We start from the raw sequence: 20,226 nt of genomic DNA on the forward strand, positions 1-20,226 counted from the left end.
TCTCTCTCTTTCACTCTCTCTCTCTCTCTCTCTGTCTCTTGCTCTGTCTCTCTCTCCGTGGCTCTCTCTCTCTCTCTCTCTCTCTCTCTCTCTTTCTTCCGGACTGCAGAAGAGCCAGGAATTTAAAGAATAAGAAATTTCGTTGACACTCAAAATTGAGATCGATTAGTATTGATATTTAATTTGATCTCAGATGCCCATGATTGTAGACTCTGCACTTTGGACTGACTCTCAAACAATCGCCCAATTATGCCAGAAACTTTATTTTAGACAGTTCTCTCTTATCTTCGGAGATATCAATTTCCTTTAAAAGGTTTACAAAAACTGAAATGTCTTTAATAGGTTTGCCAGGTTCTTCTAAATTGCCGGCTCTTCAACTCTTCTGGCCGGGAAAGTAGTAGCAACTTATTTTCACAGCTTTATGTTCTTTGTGTATTTTTTAAAACCGTAAACGAATAAACTCTCTTTATAAAGGAAACGCATTAATAACATAAAATTGAACGGCTGTTTTTTTTAATTAATAATCAGATGGAAGTATCAGGAGTAAAAAATTTTAGTCAAGTACATAACCAAATATCAGAAATAAGGTCACATTTAGTTTCGATTGTCTACGGACATTTCATTAAATTTCACTTATAGCCTCAGCCTCAATTCATAGGAATATTTTTGCAACCTCTATATCTGAAAAACTATGACGACAAATTTTGGAACAAAAACTGTGCATTAAAAGTGCTCGATTTTAAAATAAGGTAAACCGAACAGAGATTTTGAGGAGTGTCAAGGAAGGGATTGATTGTGAACGTAATGACATTTGGGTACACAAGCCTCAAGGAAGTCAACGTTATTTGCAGTTGGGTACTCAAGCGTTCGAGACGATTCAAAGTCTGATGTCAAAGTACATGCGATGTTTACATTATGCTGTTCATTTTTGACTAGCTGTGAAGTTTAAAATGAGCCTGCTTCTTAGATTTTTGACGGGTTTGTGAAAAGGTCGTATCATGATCAGAACTAAAAGAGTGTTGATCAAACCGTAACTATATCGAAAAGTCCGCAGAATCACATCGCTCGAAGCTTGCGTCGAATAATTCTGCAAAACTTTTTCCCAAGCGCAAAGAGGAGTTGCTTCTTTATAGTTTCTGCATGCTCAAAAAAATTTCAGAAATAACTGATTGAAAAAAAAAATCATGAAATGAGGAAAGTTTACTTGACAAAAATTTTCAGTTCTCATAAAAAAATATTGAAGTTTTTCCGAAATTTCAGTCACACATTTCAGTCATTATTAGATGATCAAAAAAAACAATGATCAAAAACAATGATCAAAATGATCAAGGAAAAAAAACAAATATCAAAGTGGAAATTTTGTGAGGGAACTTCTGACGAGCCATACATTGCCGTATAAAACAATAAATTTGTGCTTCGTTAAAAAAAAATAACCTGCCCTCTCCCTAGTGATGAGCGGATTCAAATCTTGCAAGAATCTTGCAAGATGATTCAAAACTTGCAAGATTCTTGCAAGAATCTTGCAAGATATCAATCAAGGCCAAAAAATAAAACTGGGTACAAGTGTTTTAGGAAACATCTTTGAAGCACGTTTTTCTTTACTGAACAAGTTACGAAGCCTTATTCAATGAAAAAAAAATAGCCAGGATTCAAAATCTTGCAAGAATCTTGCAAGAATCTTGCAAGATTTTGAATTCCGGAAAAAATATTTATGTGTTTTTGGTAGCTAAAACTAACTGAAAACCAAATATCATGACTGATATCAGAATTCGTGATCAGCAAAACTGAAAATAAATGACTTTTTTCGTCAACGCCTTTTGAATGTGAAATCTTGCAAGAATCTTGCAAGATTCTTGCAAGATTTTGAATTCACATACAACTTTCCGACAAACAAATAGAAATTACTCGAGGCAATCAAATCCGTCTTTTTAAAGTTCAATTTACCTAATAAAAAACAGGAATATTTCAATATTTTTCTCATCTTGCATTAAAACAAATTATTTTTAGAGAAGCAAACAGTTGGGACTTTTTGTTACTGACCCTGTCCGTAATTTGGCATGTTTTTGTTGTCTCAAAAGAATTCCAATTAATTTGAAGTCTAAATATCTTCCTAAGGAGATTTAAATTAACCCATGATGCATTCAGTTGATAGCTATTAGTGTTAATGTCCTTGAAGTGTTTCCATTAAAAAAAATCGGTGTGTTTTTGAAAATTCATCTTTTGTTCTTCTTTTATTCGATTTATTGTTCAAACTTCATGTGAGAAAATCAACCCTGGCTTTCTGATAAATCAAACATTAACTTCGTTTTTGATCTTATGCTAGGTAATGCTTCTTTTTGGGACAAAGAACAAAGAGAAAGCAACAGTCGGAGTTTTTTTTTCTGATATTTTGCAATGTACCACAACAAACTAATTGTAAAAATGATATAATAGTTCCTTCAACCAATCTTAAAGTCATGTCATAGAAAGAAAAAAACTGTTTCAAAAATATGGCATTTCGGTTCTAGGCTGTTTTTAATAACTCTTGTTCGAAATCTTTTTTTGTCAAATCACACAAAAGACACCGGCCTCAAGGGCGAGGTGGGAATTTTCTCCCAGTTCACAGTAGTGGTCTTGGGTGTCCATAACTACTAAGTGGACTTCAATTACGTTCAGAATTGTCCACGTTGCACCGTTTTTAGCCGTTCTGCTCAATTGTTTGAGAAGTTTGTGTCTCCCATTAGCCCAAAATTCGCGGGTACGCTTCATGAGTTTGACGATTTCTCTAAAACTACTTTACCAAATTGAACGGAAATTGTCTTTTTTGATGAACACTGAATGATTTTTTTGCAGTGTTTAGTTGGTTTCCCAACTCGGCCTAATAAACAATTTACTAATGTTTAAACTTGAAAAAGTTGAAGTAAACCTTAATTTTTTTAGGGCTCGCTTATTGTTTCTGACGATTTTTCTTGAACTACTCCGCCAATTTGGCCAGACATAGTATCGTTTTGTTGAATGTAGGTTTTTCCAGTGTTTACGGTCTTGAATTAGTATCTAAATTGGCCTGCTCGGGACGTTAGTAAGCTGTAAATCTTACAATTTTAAAAAAGAATTATATTTTTATTGTTTTTCAGTTCTGATGTAGTTTCTCTTCTAAATTGGTTATTGTTGCTTGCAGATTGTGTTATTTTGGCTTTGTTTTGGTCCTTGACGTTTTTCAAAACTTAGTTTTTGGGAAATCATCAATTTTTCATTCTTTGCGAAATCATGAAGTTCTTGTTAGAGGTCTTTTTTATCAAAACACACAAAACCACCTGGTTTTAGGGCGAGGTGGGAATTTTTTCCCACTCCTTAGTGGAGATGTTGGGTGTTCATTAACTACAAAGTGGACTGGAATTGCGTTCAGAAGTGTCCGCGCGGCACAATTTTTAGTCGTTTTGCATAATTTTGCGAGAATTTTTGGGTCTCCCAATAACCCAGAAATCGGGGTTCGCCTCATGTGTTTTATGATTTCTTCAAAACCACTGTACCAAATAGTACGGGCATTGTTGCGTTTTGTTGACTCTGAACTTCCATTGCTTGCAGTATTCATTGGTGTCTCAAGTTGTTCTAATCAAAAAGATATTAATGTTTAACTTTGGAAAAAATGAAATCAAAATTTACATATTTGAGGGCACGCTCATTGTTTCTGACAATTTTTCCTGAACTACTTTGCCAAATCGGCCAAACATAATCGCATTTTCTACTGTTAATTTATCAAATCTCTGCGTTCTTGAATTTATGTCTAAATTGGCCTGCTCAGAACGCTATTAAGCTGTAAACCTTAAAAATTACAAAAAAAAAATTTTTTTAAATTGTTTTTCAGTTCTGATATAGTTTTTCATCTAAATTGGTTAATGTTGCTTGCAAATTGTGTTGTTGTGGCTTTGTTTCAGTCCCTGAAGTTTTTCAAATTTTAGTTTTTGGGAAATCATCAATTTTTCATTCTTTGCGAAATCAAGAAATTCTAGTTAGAGCTCTTTTGTCTTCTTTATCAAAACACACAAAATAACCTGGCCTCTAGGGCGAGGTGGGAATTTTTTCCCACTTCGCAGTGGGTGTCTTGGGTGTTCAGTAACCACTCAGTGGATTAGAATTGCTTTCTGAAGTGTCCGATTGGTACCGTTTTTAGTCGTTTTGCATAATTTTGCGAGAATTTGGGGGTCTAGAAGTCGGAGGTATGCTTCATGTGTTTGACGATTTCTCCAAAACTACTGTACCAAATGAGAAGGGCATTTCCGCATTTTGTTGTTCCTAAACCCTCCTAGTATACAGTGTTTATAGGTTTCTCGCGTCGGCTTAATAAAAAAACTGGAGGAAAGAAATTGTTTTTATCACATTGAGAAAGGAACTTAATGTTTTGTACTTTTTCCAATTTCTCATTGGATTTTCGACCAAAACGAGTAATTATTGGCTTGATCTCTTGCTATTAGGACGTTCTTCTCTGAAAAGGCTAGTCACAGTCACTGGAAACATCCTTTAGAACTGTTATTCACTAATGAGTGCGGAAAAGCAAATCTAATCTCAAATTTTATGGTTGAGTGTTGTTTTGAGCCATTGAACAAGTTTTTGGGCGTGCGTTTTGTGTTTTCTAGACACCATTTAAGTTGTTCAAGCTAATGAAATCAAATAATGGGGTTAATTCAACAATTTTTCTTTTTTCACGATTTCATCAAATTTCTGTTGATGTTGTTTTATCTCAAAACACACAAAACACCATAACCTTCATGGTGAGGTGGGAAATTTTTTCCCACCTCACCATGAAGGTTTGCCGTGACCTAGAACGTGGAGGTGGACCAGAATTACACCCACAAATACGCCGGGAACGCTGTTTCACGTTGTTTTACGTCGGTTACGGAGATCTTGGGCTTCGATTTTAGCCCAAAAAATTGGGTACAGAACAGTACTTTGTTAATATCTTCTGACGTACTGAACCAAATCAAACGGGAGTGGTCGAATTTTGTTAGCACTGAACCCCCCTTGCTTGCAGTGTTTGGTTGGTTTCCCAAATCGGCCTAATCAAAAAGTTATTAATGTTCAAACTTGAAATAGTTCGAATTTTCGGGCTATTCTGGGTCACCCAAATTTCGGTACTACAAAACACGTGATTTACCCAACAAGTGTTAGTGATTTAGAATCCCCAGTTAGTGGGGAGTCTCCCCATATATATTTTGTATGTAGTTTTCCGTAGTCCAGGTGGTCAATTTTAGCTCTGCAATCAGGTCACCTCGCTTTTTGGTCATTTGGTACGGTACCTTATAATTGCTATAACTCCTTGAAGAATGTACCGATTGTGCTCATTTTTTAATATGATGCGTATCTCAAGCAGTGCTACAAACATTACTAAGGGCGTTTATTTTGGTTCAGCCGTTTTAGAGAAATTAGCCAGTAAACTTGCCCTCGATTTAGCCCCAGAAGCGGTTGACACCAGCGGGTGACCACGTTGACACCTTGAAGCTTTGAACTATATTATGAAAGTTGGGTGTTTTGAAATCCCCAGTTAGTGGGGAGTCTCCCCATATATATTTTGTATGTAGTTTTATGTAGTCCAGATGGTGAATTTTAGCGAAACATGGGCCGTACTTGGGCGATTTGGCCATTTGGTACGGTACCTTTATGTTGGAATATCTCCTCGTAGAGTGAACCGATTTTTGATTTGTTTGTTGATTTGAACTCAGCTTGAGCCGTACTTGAATCCCTGTAAATAGCGTTTTGTTTCTTTCAGCCGTTTTCGAGAAATTGGCCAGGACACATACCCCCATTTTGACCTATTCGTGTCCGGTACTTTCCCTGTACCTACATGTTAGACCACTAAAACTAGCTCATTTAGGCTCGACAATTAGTTCGTTAGACTCCTTTGATAATGGGGATTGTCCCCATATATATTTTACACCCCATTTTATGTAGTTGGGAAGGTCAATTTTAGCTCTGAATGTGCTGTATCTCTGCTCTGGGGTCATTTGGTACGGTACCTTATTTTTGCTATAACTTCTTGAAGAATGCACCGATTGGGCTCATTTTTTAATATGACACGTGTCTCAAGCCGTGCTACAAACGGTACTAAGGGCGTTTGTTTTTGTTCAGCCGTTTTGGAGAAATTGGCCAGGGAAGTTGACCCCAGATTGACCTCCTGAGGAGAGAAACAGTACCTTGATGACCATTTTAAACTTCATATTTAAACTTCCATTTCATTATTTCAGATTGATTGTAAAGTCATTGTAATTGCTGCAACATCCTTTCCTTACAACAGCGAATTCCAGACATCAATAAACGTGAGTTATAACCTCAAATAATACTCCATAATGGGAAAATATGCCTATTTTAGCTTGAGAGGCATATTTTTATGTTCGAGTTGGAGTGCAAAGTGTTGTACTCCCATAGCAAGCGATAGGTTTTTAGTTGTTGAGCTCACAAGGTACTGTGCTGAGCACAGAATGTTCTTCATGTGTGTTTCTTTTTGTGCTGTCACCCAAAATTTTGGGGAACGGACCAATAGTGTGGTCGGTCTGGTGTAGTAGCAATAGTTGCGTCTGGTGCAGTAGTAGCGGGTACCGCTAAATCTGAAGTAGGTCGATGGTCTATGGTCTGGTTTGTGGTCTGTTAGTCTGGTCTGGTCTGGTGTAGCCGGTCTGGTTGAGTAGTAGTACTCGTAGTAGTGCTACGTAGTAGTAGTAGTCGTAGTAGTAGTCGTAGTCGTAGTTGTAGTAGTAGTAGTAGCAGTAGTAGTTGTTGTTATAGTTAAAGTAGTGGTAGTAGTAGTAGCAGTCGTAAAAGCTTTCATTAAAGAGGACTTTGAAAGCGATCGACGATATACAAAAGTACTTGATACGTTGTCAGATTACTAAATGGTGTTTCAACATAAATCGCTTTTGAACCTAGTCAAGGACTTATTCAAATGAATTGAGGGTCTAAGGAGGAGTGTCACTGTCCGAGTACAGTCTGAGGGGTAAAGAATTTTCGACCTAGGTGGTATACGAAAAAAGTACTCTATACGTTGTCAAATTTCGCGCTCAAAAACTAGCTATATGGTGTTTCAACATAAATCGCTTTTGAACCTAGTCAAGAACTTATTCAAATGAATTGAGGGTCTAAGGAGGAGTGTCACTGTCCGAGTACAGTCTGAGGGGTAAAGAATTTTCAACCTAGGTGGTATACGAAAAAAGTACTCTATACGTTGTCAAATTTCGCGCTCAAAAACTAGCTATATAGTGTTTCAACATAAATCGCTTTTGAACCTAGTCAAGGACTTATTCAAATGAATTGAGGGTCTAAGGAGGAGTGTCACTGTCCGAGTACAGTCTGAGGGGTAAAGAATTTTTGACCTAGGTGGTATACGAAAAAAGTACTCTATACGTTGTCAAATTTCGCGCTCAAAAACTAGCTATATATGGTGTTTCAACATAAATCGCTTTTGAACCTAGTCAAGGACTTATTCAAATGAATTGAGGGTCTAAGGAGGAGTGTCACTGTCCGAGTACAGTCTGAGGGGCAAAGAATTTTCAACCTAGGTGGTGTACGAAAAAAGTACTCTATACGTTGTCAAATTTCGCGCTCAAAAACTAGCTATATAGTGTTTCAACATAAATCGCTTTTGAACCTAGTCAAGGACTTATTCAAATGAATTGAGGGTCTAAAGAGGAGTGTCACTGTCCGAGTACAGTCTGAGGGGTAAAGAATTTTTGACCTAGGTGGTATACGAAAAAAGTACTCTATACGTTGTCAAATTTCGCGCTCAAAAACTAGCTATATATGGTGTTTCAACATAAATCGCTTTTGAACCTAGTCAAGGACTTATTCAAATGAATTGAGGGTCTAAGGAGGAGTGTCACTGTCCGAGTACAGTCTGAGGGGTAAAGAATTTTTAACCTAGGTGGTATACGAAAAAAGTACTCTATACGTTGTCAAATTTCGCGCTCAAAAACTAGCTATATAGTGTTTCAACATAAATCGCTTTTGAACCTAGTCAAGGACTTATTCAAATGAATTGAGGGTCTAAGGAGGAGTGTCACTGTCCGAGTACAGTATGAGGGGTAAAGAATTTTCGACCTAGGTGGTATACGAAAAAAGTACTATACGTTGTCAAATTTCGCGCTCAAAAACTAGCTATATATGGTGTTTCAACATAAATCGCTTTTGAACCTAGTCAAGGACTTATTCAAATGAATTGAGGGTCTAAGGAGGAGTGTCACTGTCCGAGTACAGTCTGAGGGGTAAAGAATTTTCGACCTAGGTGGTATACGAAAAAAGTACTCTATACGTTGTCAAATTTCGCGCTCAAAAACTAGCTATATATAGTGTTTCAACATAAATCGCTTTTGAACCTAGTCAAGGACTTATTCAAATGAATTGAGGGTCTAAGGAGGAGTGTCACTGTCCGAGTACAGTCTGAGGGGTGAAGAATTTTTGACCTAGGTGGTATACGAAAAAAGTACTCTATACGTTGTCAAATTTCGCGCTCAAAAACTAGCTATATGGTGTTTCAACATAAATCGCTTTTGAACCTAGTCAAGGACTTATTCAAATGAATTGAGGGTCTAAGGTGGAGTGTCACTGTCCGAGTAAAGTCTGAGGGGTAAAGAATTTTCAACCTAGGTGGTATACGAAAAAAGTACTCTATACGTTGTCAAATTTCGCGCTCAAAAACTAGCTATATATGGTGTTTCAACATAAATCGCTTTTGAACCTAGTCAAGGACTTATTCAAATGAATTGAGGGTCTAAGGAGGAGTGTCACTGTCCGAGTACAGTCTGAGGGGTAAAGAATTTTCGACCTAGGTGGTATACGAAAAAAGTACTCTATACGTTGTCAAATTTCGCGCTCAAAAACTAGCTATATATGGTGTTTCAACATAAATCGCTTTTGAACCTAGTCAAGGACTTATTCAAATGAATTGAGGGTCTAAGGAGGAGTGTCACTGTCCGAGTACAGTCTGAGGGATAAAGAATTTTCAACCTAGGTGGTATACGAAAAAAGTACTCTATACGTTGTCAAATTTCGCGCTCAAAAACTAGCTATATAGTGTTTCAACATAAATCGCTTTTGAACCTAGTCAAGGACTTATTCAAATGAATTGAGGGTCTAAGGAGGAGTGTCACTGTCCGAGTACAGTCTGAGGGGTAAAGAATTTTCGACCTAGGTGGTATACGAAAAAAGTACTCTATACGTTGTCAAATTTCGCGCTCAAAAACTAGCTATATATGGTGTTTCAACATAAATCGCTTTTGAACCTAGTCAAGGACTTATTCAAATGAATTGAGGGTCTAAGGAGGAGTGTCACTGTCCGAGTACAGTCTGAGGGGTAAAGAATTTTCAACCTAGGTGGTATACGAAAAAAGTACTCTATACGTTGTCAAATTTCGCGCTCAAAAACTAGCTATATAGTGTTTCAACATAAATCGCTTTTGAACCTAGTCAAGGACTTATTCAAATGAATTGAGGGTCTAAGGAGGAGTGTCACTGTCCGAGTACAGTCTGAGGGGTAAAGAATTTTCGACCTAGGTGGTATACGAAAAAAGTACTCTATACGTTGTCAAATTTCGCGCTAAAAAACTAGCTATATATGGTGTTTCAACATAAATCGCTTTTGAACCTAGTCAAGGACTTATTCAAATGAATTGAGGGTCTAAGGAGGAGTGTCACTGTCCGAGTACAGTCTGAGGGGTAAAGAATTTTCAACCTAGGTGGTATACGAAAAAACTACTCTATACGTTGTCAAATTTCGCGCTCAAAAACTAGCTATATAGTGTTTCAACATAAATCGCTTTTGAACCTAGTCAAGGACTTATTCAAATGAATTGAGGGTCTAAGGAGGAGTGTCACTGTCCGAGTACAGTCTGAGGGGTAAAGAATTTTCGACCTAGGTGGTATACGAAAAAAGTACTCTATACGTTGTCAAATTTCGCGCTCAAAAACTAGCTATATATGGTGTTTCAACATAAATCGCTTTTGAACCTAGTCAAGGACTTATTCAAATGAATTGAGGGTCTAAGGAGGAGTGTCACTGTCCGAGTACAGTCTGAGGGGTAAAGAATTTTCAACCTAGGTGGTATACGAAAAAAGTACTCTATACGTTGTCAAATTTCGCGCTCAAAAACTAGCTATATAGTGTTTCAACATAAATCGCTTTTGAACCTAGTCAAGGACTTATTCAAATGAATTGAGGGTCTAAGGAGGAGTGTCACTGTCCGAGTACAGTCTGAGGGGTAAAGAATTTTCAACCTAGGTGGTATACGAAAAAAGTACTCTATACGTTGTCAAATTTCGCGCTCAAAAACTAGCTATATAGTGTTTCAACATAAATCGCTTTTGAACCTAGTCAAGGACTTATTCAAATGAATTGAGGGTCTAAGGTGGAGTGTCACTGTCCGAGTAAAGTCTGAGGGGTAAAGAATTTTCAACCTAGGTGGTATACGAAAAAAGTACTCTATACGTTGTCAAATTTCGCGCTCAAAAACTAGCTATATATGGTGTTTCAACATAAATCGCTTTTGAACCTAGTCAAGGACTTATTCAAATGAATTGAGGGTCTAAGGAGGAGTGTCACTGTCCGAGTACAGTCTGAGGGGTAAAGAATTTTCGACCTAGGTGGTATACGAAAAAAGTACTCTATACGTTGTCAAATTTCGCGCTCAAAAACTAGCTATATATGGTGTTTCAACATAAATCGCTTTTGAACCTAGTCAAGGACTTATTCAAATGAATTGAGGGTCTAAGGAGGAGTGTCACTGTCCGAGTACAGTCTGAGGGATAAAGAATTTTCAACCTAGGTGGTATACGAAAAAAGTACTCTATACGTTGTCAAATTTCGCGCTCAAAAACTAGCTATATAGTGTTTCAACATAAATCGCTTTTGAACCTAGTCAAGGACTTATTCAAATGAATTGAGGGTCTAAGGAGGAGTGTCACTGTCCGAGTACAGTCTGAGGGGTAAAGAATTTTCGACCTAGGTGGTATACGAAAAAAGTACTCTATACGTTGTCAAATTTCGCGCTCAAAAACTAGCTATATATGGTGTTTCAACATAAATCGCTTTTGAACCTAGTCAAGGACTTATTCAAATGAATTGAGGGTCTAAGGAGGAGTGTCACTGTCCGAGTACAGTCTGAGGGGTAAAGAATTTTCAACCTAGGTGGTATACGAAAAAAGTACTCTATACGTTGTCAAATTTCGCGCTCAAAAACTAGCTATATAGTGTTTCAACATAAATCGCTTTTGAACCTAGTCAAGGACTTATTCAAATGAATTGAGGGTCTAAGGAGGAGTGTCACTGTCCGAGTACAGTCTGAGGGGTAAAGAATTTTCGACCTAGGTGGTATACGAAAAAAGTACTCTATACGTTGTCAAATTTCGCGCTAAAAAACTAGCTATATATGGTGTTTCAACATAAATCGCTTTTGAACCTAGTCAAGGACTTATTCAAATGAATTGAGGGTCTAAGGAGGAGTGTCACTGTCCGAGTACAGTCTGAGGGGTAAAGAATTTTCAACCTAGGTGGTATACGAAAAAACTACTCTATACGTTGTCAAATTTCGCGCTCAAAAACTAGCTATATAGTGTTTCAACATAAATCGCTTTTGAACCTAGTCAAGGACTTATTCAAATGAATTGAGGGTCTAAGGAGGAGTGTCACTGTCCGAGTACAGTCTGAGGGGTAAAGAATTTTCGACCTAGGTGGTATACGAAAAAAGTACTCTATACGTTGTCAAATTTCGCGCTCAAAAACTAGCTATATATGGTGTTTCAACATAAATCGCTTTTGAACCTAGTCAAGGACTTATTCAAATGAATTGAGGGTCTAAGGAGGAGTGTCACTGTCCGAGTACAGTCTGAGGGGTAAAGAATTTTCAACCTAGGTGGTATACGAAAAAAGTACTCTATACGTTGTCAAATTTCGCGCTCAAAAACTAGCTATATAGTGTTTCAACATAAATCGCTTTTGAACCTAGTCAAGGACTTATTCAAATGAATTGAGGGTCTAAGGAGGAGTGTCACTGTCCGAGTACAGTCTGAGGGGTAAAGAATTTTCAACCTAGGTGGTATACGAAAAAACTACTCTATACGTTGTCAAATTTCGCGCTCAAAAACTAGCTATATAGTGTTTCAACATAAATCGCTTTTGAACCTAGTCAAGGACTTATTCAAATGAATTGAGGGTCTAAGGAGGAGTGTCACTGTCCGAGTACAGTCTGAGGGGTAAAGAATTTTCGACCTAGGTGGTATACGAAAAAAGTACTCTATACGTTGTCAAATTTCGCGCTCAAAAACTAGCTATATATGGTGTTTCAACATAAATCGCTTTTGAACCTAGTCAAGGACTTATTCAAATGAATTGAGGGTCTAAGGAGGAGTGTCACTGTCCGAGTACAGTCTGAGGGGTAAAGAATTTTCAACCTAGGTGGTATACGAAAAAAGTACTCTATACGTTGTCAAATTTCGCGCTCAAAAACTAGCTATATAGTGTTTCAACATAAATCGCTTTTGAACCTAGTCAAGGACTTATTCAAATGAATTGAGGGTCTAAGGAGGAGTGTCACTGTCCGAGTACAGTCTGAGGGGTAAAGAATTTTCAACCTAGGTGGTATACGAAAAAACTACTCTATACGTTGTCAAATTTCGCGCTCAAAAACTAGCTATATAGTGTTTCAACATAAATCGCTTTTGAACCTAGTCAAGGACTTATTCAAATGAATTGAGGGTCTAAGGAGGAGTGTCACTGTCCGAGTACAGTCTGAGGGGTAAAGAATTTTCAACCTAGGTGGTATACGAAAAAAGTACTCTATACGTTGTCAAATTTCGCGCTCAAAAACTAGCTATATAGTGTTTCAACATAAATCGCTTTTGAACCTAGTCAAGGACTTATTCAAATGAATTGAGGGTCTAAGGAGGAGTGTCACTGTCCGAGTAAAGTCTGAGGGGTAAAGAATTTTCGACCTAGGTGGTATACGAAAAAAGTACTCTATACGTTGTCAAATTTCGCGCTCAAAAACTAGCTATATATGGTGTTTCAACATAAATCGCTTTTGAACCTAGTCAAGGACTTATTCAAATGAATTGAGGGTCTAAGGAGGAGTGTCACTGTCCGAGTACAGTCTGAGGGGTAAAGAATTTTCAACCTAGGTGGTATACGAAAAAAGTACTCTATACGTTGTCAAATTTCGCGCTCAAAAACTAGCTATATAGTGTTTCAACATAAATCGCTTTTGAACCTAGTCAAGGACTTATTCAAATGAATTGAGGGTCTAAGGAGGAGTGTCACTGTCCGAGTACAGTCTGAGGGGTAAAGAGTTTTCGACCTAGGTGGTATACGAAAAAAGTACTCTATACGTTGTCAAATTTCGCGCTCAAAAACTAGCTATATATGGTGTTTCAACATAAATCGCTTTTGAACCTAGTCAAGGACTTATTCAAATGAATTGAGGGTCTAAGGAGGAGTGTCACTGTCCGAGTACAGTCTGAGGGGTAAAGAATTTTCAACCTAGGTGGTATACGAAAAAAGTACTGTATACGTTGTCAAATTTCGCGCTCAAAAACTAGCTATATAGTGTTTCAACATAAATCGCTTTTGAACCTAGTCAAGGACTTATTCAAATGAATTGAGGGTCTAAGGAGGAGTGTCACTGTCCGAGTACAGTCTGAGGGGTAAAGAATTTTCGACCAAGGTGGTATACGAAAAAAGTACTCTATACGTTGTCAAATTTCGCGCTCAAAAACTAGCTATATATGGTGTTTCAACATAAATCGCTTTTGAACCTAGTCAAGGACTTATTCAAATGAATTGAGGGTCTAAGGAGGAGTGTCACTGTCCGAGTACAGTCTGAGGGGTAAAGAATTTTCAACCTAGGTGGTATACGAAAAAAGTACTCTACACGTTGTCAAATTTCGCGCTCAAAAACTAGCTATATAGTGTTTCAACATAAATCGCTTTTGAACCTAGTCAAGGACTTATTCAAATGAATTGAGGGTCTAAGGAGGAGTGTCACTGTCCGAGTACAGTCTGAGGGGTAAAGAATTTTCGACCTAGGTGGTATACGAAAAAAGTACTCTATACGTTGTCAAATTTCGCGCTCAAAAACTAGCTATATATGGTGTTTCAACATAAATCGCTTTTGAACCTAGTCAAGGACTTATTCAGATGAATTGAGGGTCTAAGGAGGAGTGTCACTGTCCGAGTACAGTCTGAGGGGTAAAGAATTTTCAACCTAGGTGGTATACGAAAAAAGTACTCTACACGTTGTCAAATTTCGCGCTCAAAAACTAGCTATATGGTGTTTCAACATAAATCGCTTTTGAACCTAGTCAAGGACTTATTCACATGAATTGAGGGTCTAAGGAGGAGTGTCACTGTCCGAGTACAGTCTAAGGGGTAAAGAATTTTCAACCTAGGTGGTATACGAAAAAAGTACTCTATACGTTGTCAAATTTCGCGCTCAAAAACTAGCTATATAGTGTTTCAACATAAATCGCTTTTGAACCTAGTCAAGGACTTATTCAAATGAATTGAGGGTCTAAGGAGGAGTGTCACTGTCCGAGTACAGTTTGAGGGGTAAAGAATTTTCGACCTAGGTGGTATACGAAAAAAGTACTCTATACGTTGTCAAATTTCGCGCTCAAAAACTAGCTATATATGGTGTTTCAACTTAAATCGCTTTTGAACCTAGTCAAGGACTTATTCAAATGAATTGAGGGTCTAAGGAGGAGTGTCACTGTCCGAGTACAGTCTGAGGGGTAAAGAATTTTCAACCTAGGTGGTATACGAAAAAAGTACTCTACACGTTGTTAAATTTCGCGCTCAAAAACTAGCTATATGGTGTTTCAACATAAATCGCTTTTGAACCTAGTCAAGGACTTATTCAAATGAATTGAGGGTCTAAGGAGGAGTGTCACTGTCCGAGTACAGTCTGAGGGGTAAAGAATTTTCGACCTAGGTGGTATACGAAAAAAGTACTCTATACGTTGTCAAATTTCGCGCTCAAAAACTAGCTATATATGGTGTTTCAACATAAATCGCTTTTGAACCTAGTCAAGGACTTATTCAAATGAATTGAGGGTCTAAGGAGGAGTGTCACTGTCCGAGTAAAGTCTGTTGGGTAAAGAGTTTTCGACCTAGGTGGTATACGAAAAAAGTACTCTATACGTTGTCAAATTTCGCGCTCAAAAACTAGCTATATATGGTGTTTCAACATAAATCGCTTTTGAACCTAGTCAAGGACTTATTCAAATGAATTGAGGGTCTAAGGAGGAGTGTCACTGTCCGAGTACAGTCTGAGGGGTAAAGAATTTTCAACCTAGGTGGTATACGAAAAAAGTACTCTACACGTTGTCAAATTTCGCGCTCAAAAACTAGCTATATGGTGTTTCAACATAAATCGCTTTTGAACCTAGTCAAGGACTTATTCAAATGAATTGAGGGTCTAAGGAGGAGTGTCACTGTCCGAGTAAAGTCTGTTGGGTAAAGAGTTTTCGACCTAGGTGGTATACGAAAAAAGTACTCTATACGTTGTCAAATTTCGCGCTCAAAAACTAGCTATATATGGTGTTTCAACATAAATCGCTTTTGAACCTAGTCAAGGACTTATTCAAATGAATTGAGGGTCTAAGGAGGAGTGTCACTGTCCGAGTACAGTCTGAGGGGTAAAGAATTTTCAACCTAGGTGGTATACGAAAAAAGTACTCTACACGTTGTCAAATTTCGCGCTCAAAAACTAGCTATATGGTGTTTCAACATAAATCGCTTTTGAACCTAGTCAAGGACTTATTCAAATGAATTGAGGGTCTAAGGAGGAGTGTCACTGTCCGAGTACAGTCTGAGGGGTAAAGAATTTTCGACCTAGGTGGTATACGAAAAAAGTACTCTATACGTTGTCAAATTTCGCGCTCAAAAACTAGCTATATATGGTGTTTCAACATAAATCGCTTTTGAACCTAGTCAAGGACTTATTCAAATGAATTGAGGGTCTAAGGAGGAGTGTCACTGTCCGAGTACAGTCTGAGGGGTAAAGAATTTTCGACCTAGGTGGTATACGAAAAAAGTACTCTATACGTTGTCAAATTTCGCGCTAAAAAACTGGCTATATATGGTGTTTCAACATAAATCGCTTTTGAACCTAGTCAAGGACTTATTCAAATGAATTGAGGGTCTAAGGAGGAGTGTCACTGTCCGAGTACAGTCTGAGGGGTAAAGAATTTTCAACCTAGGTGGTATACGAAAAAAGTACTCTATACGTTGTCAAATTTCGCGCTCAAAAACTAGCTATATAGTGTTTCAACATAAATCGCTTTTGAACCTAGTCAAGGACTTTTTCAAATGAATTGAGGGTCTAAGGAGGAGTGTCACTGTCCGAGTACAGTCTGAGGGGTAAAGAATTTTCGACCTAGGTGGTATACGAAAAAAGTACTCTATACGTTGTCAAATTTCGCGCTCAAAAACTAGCTATATATGGTGTTTCAACATAAATCGCTTTTGAACCTAGTCAAGGACTTATTCAAATGAATTGAGGGTCTAAGGAGGAGTGTCACTGTCCGAGTACAGTCTGAGGGGTAAAGAGTTTTCAACCTAGGTGGTATTAGAAAAAAGTACTCTATACGTTGTCAAATTTCGCGCTCAAAAACTAGCTATATAGTGTTTCAACATAAATCGCTTTTGAACCTAGTCAAGGACTCATTCAAATGAATTGAGGGTCTAAAGAGGAGTGTCACTGTCCGAGTACAGTCTGAGGGATAAAGATTTTTCGACCTAGGTGGTATACGAAAAAAGTACTCTATACGTTGTCAAATTTCGCGCTCAAAAACTAGCTATATATGGTGTTTCAACATAAATCGCTTTTGAACCTAGTCAAGGACTTATTCAAATGAATTGAGGGTCTAAGGAGGAGTGTCACTGTCCGAGTACAGTCTGAGGGGTAAAGAATTTTCAACCTAGGTGGTATACGAAAAAAGTACTCTATACGTTGTCAAATTTCGCGCTCAAAAACTAGCTATATAGTGTTTCAACATAAATCGCTTTTGAACCTAGTCAAGGACTTATTCAAATGAATTGAGGGTCTAAGGAGGAGTGTCACTGTCCGAGTACAGTCTGAGGGGTAAAGAATTTTCGACCTAGGTGGTATACGAAAAAAGTACTCTATACGTTGTCAAATTTCGCGCTCAAAAACTAGCTATATAGTGTTTCAACATAAATCGCTTTTGAACCTAGTCAAGGACTTATTCAAATGAATTGAGGGTCTAAGGAGGAGTGTCACTGTCCGATTACAGTCTGAGGGGTAAAGAATTTTCAACCTAGGTGGTATACGAAAAAAGTACTCTATACGTTGTCAAATTTCGCGCTCAAAAAACTAGCTATATAGTGTTTCAACATAAATCGCTTTTGAACCTAGTCAAGGACTTATTCAAATGAATTGAGGGTCTAAGGAGGAGTGTCACTGTCCGAGTACAGTCTGAGGGGTAAAGAATTTTCGACCTAGGTGGTATACGAAAAAAGTACTCTATACGTTGTCAAATTTCGCGCTCAAAAACTAGCTATATATGGTGTTTCAACATAAATCGCTTTTGAACCTAGTCAAGGACTTATTCAAATGAATTGAGGGTCTAAGGAGGAGTGTCACTGTCCGAGTACAGTCTGAGGGGTAAAGAATTTTCGACCTAGGTGGTATACGAAAAAAGTACTCTATACGTTGTCAAATTTCGCGCTCAAAAACTAGCTATATATGGTGTTTCAACATAAATCGCTTTTGAACCTAGTCAAGGACTTATTCAAATGAATTGAGGGTCTAAGGAGGAGTGTCACTGTCCGAGTACAGTCTGAGGGGTAAAGAATTTTCAACCTAGGTGGTATACGAAAAAAGTACTCTACACGTTGTCAAATTTCGCGCTCAAAAACTAGCTATATGGTGTTTCAACATAAATCGCTTTTGAACCTAGTCAAGGACTTATTCAAATGAATTGAGGGTCTAAGGAGGAGTGTCACTGTCCGAGTACAGTCTGAGGGGTAAAGAATTTTCAACCTAGGTGGTATACGAAAAAAGTACTCTATACGTTGTCAAATTTCGCGCTCAAAAACTAGCTATATAGTGTTTCAACATAAATCGCTTTTGAACCTAGTCAAGGACTTATTCAAATGAATTGAGGGTCTATGGAGGAGTGTCACTGTCCGAGTACAGTCTGAGGGGTAAAGAATTTTCGACCTAGGTGGTATACGAAAAAAGTACTCTATACGTTGTCAAATTTCGCGCTCAAAAACTAGCTATATATGGTGTTTCAACATAAATCGCTTTTGAACCTAGTCAAGGACTTATTCAAATGAATTGAGGGTCTAAGGAGGAGTGTCACTGTCCGAGTACAGTCTGAGGGGTAAAGAATTTTTGACCTAGGTGGTATACGAAAAAAGTACTCTATACGTTGTCAAATTTCGCGCTCAAAAACTAGCTATATAGTGTTTCAACATAAATCGCTTTTGAACCTAGTCAAGGACTTTTTCAAATGAATTGAGGGTCTAAGGAGGAGTGTCACTGTCCGAGTACAGTCTGAGGGGTAAAGAATTTTCGACCTAGGTGGTATACGAAAAAAGTACTCTATACGTTGTCAAATTTCGCGCTCAAAAACTAGCTATATATGGTGTTTCAACATAAATCGCTTTTGAACCTAGTCAAGGACTTATTCAAATGAATTGAGGGTCTAAGGAGGAGTGTCACTGTCCAAGTACAGTCTGAGGGGTAAAGAATTTTCAACCTAGGTGGTATACGAAAAAAGTACTCTACACGTTGTCAAATTTCGCGCTCAAAAACTAGCTATATGGTGTTTCAACATAAATCGCTTTTGAACCTAGTCGAGGACTTATTCAAATGAATTGAGGGTCTAAGGAGGAGTGTCACTGTCCGAGTACAGTCTGAGGGGTAAAGAATTTTCAACCTAGGTGGTATACGAAAAAGTACTCTATACGTTGTCAAATTTCGCGCTCAAAAACTAGCTATATAGTGTTTCAACATAAATCGCTTTTGAACCTAGTCAAGGACTTATTCAAATGAATTGAGGGTCTAAGGAGGAGTGTCACTGTCCGAGTACAGTCTGAGGGGTAAAGAATTTTCGACCTAGGTGGTATACGAAAAAAGTACTCTATACGTTGTCAAATTTCGCGCTCAAAAACTAGCTATATATGGTGTTTCAACATAAATCGCTTTTGAACCTAGTCAAGGACTTATTCAAATGAATTGAGGGTATAAGGAGGAGTGTCACTGTCCGAGTACAGTCTGAGGGGTAAAGAATTTTCAACCTAGGTGGTATACGAAAAAAGTACTCTATACGTTGTCAAATTTCGCGCTCAAAAAAATAGCTATATAGTGTTTCAACATAAATCGCTTTTGAACCTAGTCAAGGACTTATTCAAATGAATTGAGGGTCTAAGGAGGAGTGTCACTGTCCGAGTACAGTCTGAGGGGTAAAGAATTTTCGACCTAGGTGGTATACGAAAAAAGTACTCTATACGTTGTCAAATTTCGCGCTCAAAAACTAGCTATATATGGTGTTTCAACATAAATCGCTTTTGAACCTAGTCAAGGACTTATTCAAATGAATTGAGGGTATAAGGAGGAGTGTCACTGTCCGAGTACAGTCTGAGGGGTAAAGAATTTTCAACCTAGGTGGTATACGAAAAAAGTACTCTACACGTTGTCAAATTTCGCGCTCAAAAACTAGCTATATGGTGTTTCAACATAAATCGCTTTTGAACCTAGTCAAGGACTTATTCAAATGAATTGAGGGTCTAAGTAGGAGTGTCACTGTCCGAGTACAGTCTGAGGGGTAAAAAATTTTCAACCTAGGTGGTATACGAAAAAAGTACTCTACACGTTGTCAAATTTCGCGCTCAAAAACTAGCTATATGGTGTTTCAACATAAATCGCTTTTGAACCTAGTCAAGGACTTATTCACATGAATTGAGGGTCTAAGGAGGAGTGTCACTGTCCGAGTACAGTCTGAGGGGTAAAGAATTTTCAACCTAGGTGGTATACGAAAAAAGTACTCTATACGTTGTCAAATTTCGCGCTCAAAAACTAGCTATATAGTGTTTCAACATAAATCGCTTTTGAACCTAGTCAAGGACTTATTCAAATGAATTGAGGGTCTAAGGAGGAGTGTAACTGTCCGAGTACAGTCTGAGGGGTAAAGAATTTTCGACCTAGGTGGTATACGAAAAAAGTACTCTATACGTTGTCAAAT

The sequence above is a fragment of the Convolutriloba macropyga genome, chromosome 14, assembly GCF_964194025.1.
Source record: "Convolutriloba macropyga chromosome 14, txConMacr16.3, whole genome shotgun sequence".
In the NCBI taxonomy this organism is placed as follows: domain Eukaryota; kingdom Metazoa; phylum Xenacoelomorpha; order Acoela; family Convolutidae; genus Convolutriloba; species Convolutriloba macropyga.